Below are 7,137 nucleotides of genomic sequence, written 5' to 3'. Positions count from 1 at the left end.
GGCAAAAATGGTGTGTGACCATATAATTAAAGATTGAGTTGAGGCCTGGCCTGACATGAGTAATCAACACCTGGAAGGAGGCCTCATTTCTTGAAGAATGGAAGTAGGGATGTAAACAGATTATTAGATTGAAAACGACAGAATGTCTGATCCAGCTAAATAAGAGGGAGAACACTGCAGGGAACCATTTACTAACAATAGACAAGATAAATTAGGAATGTAAAGAGGAGGTCAGGCTTGGACAATGCATGGACAGAGTGTGCTGCATAGGGATTTGTTCCTGCAAAGCAACCAAGCCAAGCCAAAAATGTGTGATGCAATGTATAGTAAATGCAATGAGAGGTGTAAATTTATATGACAGTAGAGGGTTTCTGTGTAACTTTAGAGCTGTGGTACACCCAATACCCATCCTCTATGCCTGAATCTGATCAACTCAGCATAGCGTTGCTGTATGCCAAATAAAGGTACCTGAGCGATGAAATCTGGAGTTAAACTGCAGTTTTTGGATCCCAGAGAACAGGATGAAGTGTTCTCCCAGAACTGGACAAGGTATTCCGTATAAGCTGAGGGAAGTGTTCTCGGAGGGAATCCTAAAAGAAGACAACACAAAAAGTAGAGTCTACGACACTGCTTTCCTTGAACACTGCGGCCGATATGCCACGGAACCTGCACATTGATATGCCCCCTCAGCTCCACAGAGAAGAGGGCAGGTCTCCATGGCTGACTAGCTGTCTCCTGTGAAGATCTTTAAGGGAGCTGCACAGTCCCAGACAGCACAGATGAATGACAGATCTGAAATGGAGCTGTCTGATGGGCTGGCTCTGGGCAGCTGTCATCTGGGTTCCTCACTCTGGGGCAAATGGGAGGGCTCAAGGGATAACATAATCCCCTGATAACCCCTAGCCCTAAAATCAACAGAAAAACACTGTGCCCCTATCTCTGTCACACCCTTTCTCCCAATCACATGGTAGCTGGTACCCGTGAGTAGACCAGGCCTAGTGTCCCTATGTCAGAACAGGTGAGCCCCCCTTGAGTTAATTAAAGAGGGCAGGGCTACACCTGAGCCTATAAAGACCTGTCAGAGGTCATAAAGCGGAGGAGAAATTGATATATATGTGATAAATAACGCAAACACTGTCAAATATATACAGATGGGTGTAAAGATAATAAAACCAGGAGAGTGGGGTCAGCATTCTGCATCCCAACACTTGGAATAAAGACTATCAATTTTTTTAGTTGTTATGACAGCTAAACTGGAAGGGATAATGGTTGTGTTATATTGGATACTGAATGTGCAGCCTACCTCCCTTGTCATCTCATCAGATTCACTGTTAGGACTACTGAGAGTTAAAAATGAGACTTCAGATAGCAGAAATTATATAATTAGATATTATTACTAACAACAGAACTGGCAGAGATGAGAGTAAACAATGAAACAGCATGGATTCCAGAATAAGTTGGGTTACCAGGAAACGAGGTGGCAGACAAAGTAGAAAAAAATGCTGTAAAACTGAAAAAAATGACCTAAAGATTCCTAAGTTAACAGGAGTTTAAAAACCTAATTAAAAATGAACTAAGAGAGGAGTGGCAGGAAGTATGGACAAAAGAAACAAGGGCTGGGGGGAAGATTTCATGAAGCATGCCCTGGAATTGAAAATACTGACATACTGCAAGAACCTGAGAGAGAAAGTGAGGTAGCTCTACTCCGAATACTTACCAGACATGGTGGCTTAAACAATAATTTGGCCTTAATAAATACACAGAGGAATGGAGAGGGACCAGTTCCGCAGAAACTTGGTCAGGGGAGGCAGCAAGGAGCTCATTTATAGGTCTCTGCTCCAAAGAGCTTATAATATAAATAGACAAGACAGACAAAAGAAATATTATTAGACCCATTTCGCAGGTGGGGAACTGAAGTACAGAGAGATTTGACCAACATCACACAGGAAACCTGTGTAAGAGCCAGGAATTGAACCTAAATCTCTTGACACACACACACACCCCCCAAGCTTGGTGTATTGACCAGAAAAACATCTTTTCTCTCTTTTTAGACTAATTTTCTCAGCGACAGGTATCATTGGTGAGTGATGCAAGGCAATCCCACCACCATCCCACATGTTGGGTCTGCAGTGCTGGCTGCCCTTACTGGTCCAGACAATATAAAGGCTGAGAACCAATCGTGTGTTTCTTGCACAACAATGCAGAGTGGCATGGCCCAAAATTTCTCTTGTACTCAAAGTGTGCAGATTAGGTGGAGGTGGAATCCTCTGGAATAAAGTATTCCCGGGTACGGGCATGACAACTTCTCCCATACAAGTCAATAGCAAAATTCTCACTGACCTCAGTGGAAATGAGATTGGGCTTCCTGTATGTAATACAGAACTGATCTCAGAGAGAAACGGACTCAGTGCAGGCTCTAAAATCCTACAGGCTTTCTTTGAACACAAACTATAATATTTCGTACTACAGAGAAGGGGTGTTTATTTATTTAGTTATTTTTATGGTCATGTAGGCCAGCACCTAACCAGCCTAAGAAGGTTTGCTCCCCCTCACAAAGCGCATCACACTGATGGCTGGATTGAATGAGCGTTAAGGTATTTTTTCCTCACAATAGCTTTTATTTTGGGTCCCTATTATTTCTCTCATCCTTGTGTATGCTGTAGCAGGATGGACTACCAGAACCAAGACTGCTACTGCTGTATACAGTCCTTAGGAGGAAATCAGACAGAGGTGCTTATGATGCAATAGTGTACCCCCTCATTCTCTCTCTCCAAAAACACGTCTTGCCTAAAACAGTAGCTTAGAACCTGATTCTACCACGTGTCAGCTTCATGTCATGCTATCATAGATTCATAGACTTAAGGTCAGAAGGGACCATTATGGTCATCTAGTCTGACCTCCTGCACAATGCAGGCAACAGAATCTCACCCATCCACTCCTGTAACAAACCCCTAACCTATGTCTGAGTTACTGAAGTCTTCAAATCGTGGTTTAAAGACCTTAAGGTGCAGAGAATCCTCTGAGGCAACAGGCTGGCCTGGGAGGTGGAGGGTGGGTGGTCTTTTAAACCAAGAGCCCTCAGAGAGCTTTGACTGTGACACAGAAAGAAAGGTCCAATTTTCATATTGTATCTCCTTACCAATTGTAAATCAGTCATTTAAAGGATGCTTTCCATTCTTGCTTCCCTTTAGGCATCTCTTATTTCTCTCTGGAAAAAGGAAAGATGTGGTTTATAGCTAACTGCAGGACTGAAATGACATATATAATGGCAACAGCAGGCAACAAATGTGTCCCTAAACTGGCAATATGTGCTTTTTGTTGTGTTTTAAGACTTTGGTGTAATAGGTAATTTTTCTTTTCAAGCCTTCATTTGAATACTGTATAGTGAATTTAGAGTAATTTTAAAGTAACATGAGGTGTGTTCAGTAATAGGGACTGAATACTCTGACCCAGGCTGTTTGATAATATGAACAATAGGGCAAGACTATCAGGCTAAAATACTACAGGGCAGAAGAAGATTATTTCTTTGTTATGCAATATTTTCTTACTAAAATTTTATAACAATTATTTAGGCGCTGAAGATTAATTGACCTTTTTCTTTCTTTTCTTTTCCTGCCATCCCTTCTCTTCAACTAAAAAATAAACAAACAAAAACCCCACCAAACCAACAATTCTGACTGCCAGGTTCTCGTACATAATCTGAACTCTTCACAATTCTCTTAAAATGGACAGACCATAAACCAGAGCGGTGTTGTCTCTGTTACAGATTGACTCAGTGTTCAGGAATCTAGCCAACTAACAGGAGAAGTTGTTAATAATTGTATGATAAAATAACACACAACTGCAATTTAAAGAATGAAATCTTGAAACCTTACCTGTGTAAGTATGTCTGCTGACTTCACCATACTTCTCAACTTCCAGGATACCAGGAAAGGAATGCAGACCTGGACTGTGGCCACACCCGTCCCTGTGAATTCCACAGGCACACCCTGCCAGACGCAGAGGAGGCTCTGTAGTCTCTGCGTGACCCCCTGGCACGAAGGTCTGGGGTAGGGGCGGGGTGAGAGGGAGCATGACTGGAATAGTCTATTAGCTACTTATATGGTCCCACTGCTGTTTTATCTGAGCACCTTAGTCTTTAATGTATTTATCCTCACAACACCCCAGAGCGGTAGGGACAGAGGTGATGCATGGGGGGGGCGGGGCATGTAGGGTCACGTGCCCCTCAAGATTTGCTGCTTGGCTTGTACTGAGCATGCTTGCATGGACTGAGCACGCTCAGTAACACTGCTGAAGACAGCTGCCCTCACTCTGCGCCACCCCCCCCCCCCCCCCGCACACTATCAGGCAGGCCCTGGTTGTCTCTGGGTAGGGAAGTAGTTACCTCTCCATAAAATGGTGCTAATAAGGCACACAGAGACTAAGTAAGGCATCTAAACCCCAAATGTAGGCCTCTAAATCCCAGTTTTAAGCACTACTGCGATCCACAAAATCCCTTCTCAGCTACTCCCTAACCCCAGGAGGTGCCTAAACTCACTCAGCACCCAAATGTCCACTGTAAAGTTCCCTACGTGCTTAAGTTACTGCTTCTGGGCACGTGCAGAGCTGCCTCGCTCCAGGCATTCAGACACCTATTTTGTGACCAGTGCCAGGTTTACAATAGCGCCAGGGGCTCCATGGAGCTGGGCCCATGCTCAGAAGGGGCCCCAGCTTACTCCACTTGCACTGCGCCCTGAGACCCCGCTCCTCTCCCCGCCCACCACTTGCTCCTCTCGGCCTGCCTGCCAGCTGGCTGAGGGTTCCTCTGTGCCCCCTGGCCCCACCCCCCTGTTCCTCTCTGCCCCCTGGCAGGGCCCCAGTGCACCTCTGGCTCCAGGCCTGTGGGGCCCCGCCTGTCTCCCCAGAGCTGAGCCACCTGGGACTGGTGCAGAAGCCTAGCCAGTCTCAGCCTGCAGGAGTGGACAGTGTGGGGGGCTTGGCTGGGACCCTCCGGGCAAGTGTGTCTTGAGGTAGCCAGGCCTTGGCTTGGCTGAGCGCACCACTCCTGAAGGGACAGATCAATTCCCGGCCCCGGGACCAGGCCTGGCTTCGCTGTCAGCTCAGCCTAGCAGACACAGTCACCTCCCAGCAGGGCTGGTGAGTGCAGCCGTGAGGCAGGGCATGGGGGAGTGGGTCTCTGGACAGTCTGGGAGGGGGGTGCTTGGCAGTTGTGGTGGGGCTGTGGCAGTGGAGTGCTGGGCGGGGTGACGGTGTGCAGGACGGTGTGCATTTCTGGGGGAGGTCTGGGCGGGGCGCTGGTCATAGGGAGTCGGGGGGGTTGGGCGAGGAGCTCTGTGGCATGGCATGGGCCCGCTCCTTCGAGGGGAAGGGGCATGCTGGCATCACAGGGCCATTGTGTGTCTGGCAACTGCTGGTTTGTAAACAGTGCCCTCACACTGGGCTGGGCCTAAGGGATTTACCCTAGATCCCAGACAAAGTCTGTGGACAAGTCTACACTACAAAATTAAGTCGACCTAAGTTAAGTCAATGTACAGCCATCACAGTAATTAAACTGCTTTTGCATGTCCACACTACGCTCCTTGAGTCAGCGGTGCGCGTCCTCACCAGGAGCGCTTGCACCAATTTCACTGCCAATGTGGGGCGTTGTGGGACGGTTTCTGAAAGGCAGCAACAGTAGATGTAAGCAACTCAGTGTCTACACTGACACTGCATGGACCTAACTTACATCAGCTTAAGCACTGCGCCTCTAATGGAGGTAGAGTTATTAAGTCAGTGCAGTGGGCAAGTTACATCGGCGGAAGCTGTATTTTAGTGTAGCAGACATTTACAGAATTAGGTTGATGTAAGCTGCTTTATGTCAACCTACTCTGTAGTGTAGACCAGCGCTGTGACATGGCAGTAAATTGATTCCTCGTCTTAAATCCCAGGATAACATCCTAACCCCTGACCTGAATTCCTCACTGGTCCCAGGGAGACAGGGATGGGCAGGGCCATCCTTAGGCATACGCAGCTGCGTAGGGCACCATGAAATTTGGGGCACCAAATTGCCCCAAATTTCATGGTCCCTTAGGCTGCTGCGTGCTGCATACGTGGCAGCACCAGCCCTGACGACCAGCCCTATCCCTCAGCCAGCCCCACTTGCAAGGGGCAGGGTCGTCCCTAGGGGTATGTGGGGCCCCGGACAATTCCCCCCCACCCTGCCTCTTACCCTTACCCCTGCTCCGCCCCCGGGCCGCCCCCATTCCACCTCTTCCCCCAGCCACCTGGCAGCAGCAGGAAGCGGAGCAACCTGGCCCCATCCTGCTCTACTCCGCCAGCTCCCAGCCGCGGCGCTCCGCTTCCCGCCTCTGGTCAGTGTGGGGAAAGGATCGCCCCCCACACTCACCAGCGGCGGGAAGTGGAGAGACACGGCCCCAGCCCGCTCTATTTCCCTTGCCCCGGCTCCAGCCATGTCTCTCGGGTTGGGGAAAGGACTTCCCCTGGCTCTCCCCAGCGGCAGGAAGCGGAGCGCCATGGCTGGGAGCTGGCGGAGCAGAGTGAGCTGGGCTGCTCCGCTTCCTGCCGCTGCTGGTGAGTGGGGGATCCCGTCCCCCAAGACCCCTCCCCCGAGCGACACAGCTGGGGCTGGGGCGAGGGAAGCGGAGCCGGCTGCTCCCAGCCCCCCGCTAAACCCCCTGGCCACTCTGGGCCTGGGGGGCCCCCAAGAGTGGCCCCCCCACAGCTTCTGCCTCCCAGACTCTGGGGGGGGAGACTCTGGGGGAGCTGTGTAGGGCACCCAAATGGCTAGGGATGGCCCTGGGGATGTGGCACCATGAGCAGCAAGCCTCAAAAGCAGCAGTTGGTGGACACCCTCCCTTCATGTCTTTATGGCCCCAGCTAACTTTTTTCCTTGCCGTCTCTCTGCCCCTTATTTCCCTCCTCTCTCTGACACCAGTTTTGAGCTGGTCTCACTGGAGGTGTTTGTTAGAGAGCATAACCCAACATGACTGTTTAGTGTTAATATTTACACTCTTCAAGTTTTGAGCAGCTCCATCTGTGATATTTTACACACGTTATTGTTAATGTGCTTATCTGTAAATATGTATTTGTAATAATCAGGGTCAACACACCACACAGGGAGAACAGAGGATCTGAACC

General features: G+C 49.2%; 1 long non-coding RNA gene across 1 annotated transcript; it reads right to left on the bottom strand.

Annotated features, from left to right (window-relative positions):
- Nucleotides 1-478: 478 nt before the first annotated feature.
- LOC123362517 lies at nucleotides 479-3,979 on the bottom strand. Its single transcript, XR_006576471.1, has 3 exons — nucleotides 3,876-3,979; nucleotides 3,140-3,208; nucleotides 479-590 (listed from the first exon to the last, which is right to left on the bottom strand). It is a non-coding gene; the product is annotated as an uncharacterized LOC123362517 (long non-coding RNA).
- Nucleotides 3,980-7,137: the final 3,158 nt, after the last annotated feature.

This window comes from Mauremys mutica, chromosome 2, assembly GCF_020497125.1.
Source record: "Mauremys mutica isolate MM-2020 ecotype Southern chromosome 2, ASM2049712v1, whole genome shotgun sequence".
Taxonomy (NCBI): domain Eukaryota; kingdom Metazoa; phylum Chordata; order Testudines; family Geoemydidae; genus Mauremys; species Mauremys mutica.
The sequence above is the reverse complement of the archived record's forward strand: the minus strand, read 5'-3'. Positions and strand labels throughout refer to the sequence as shown.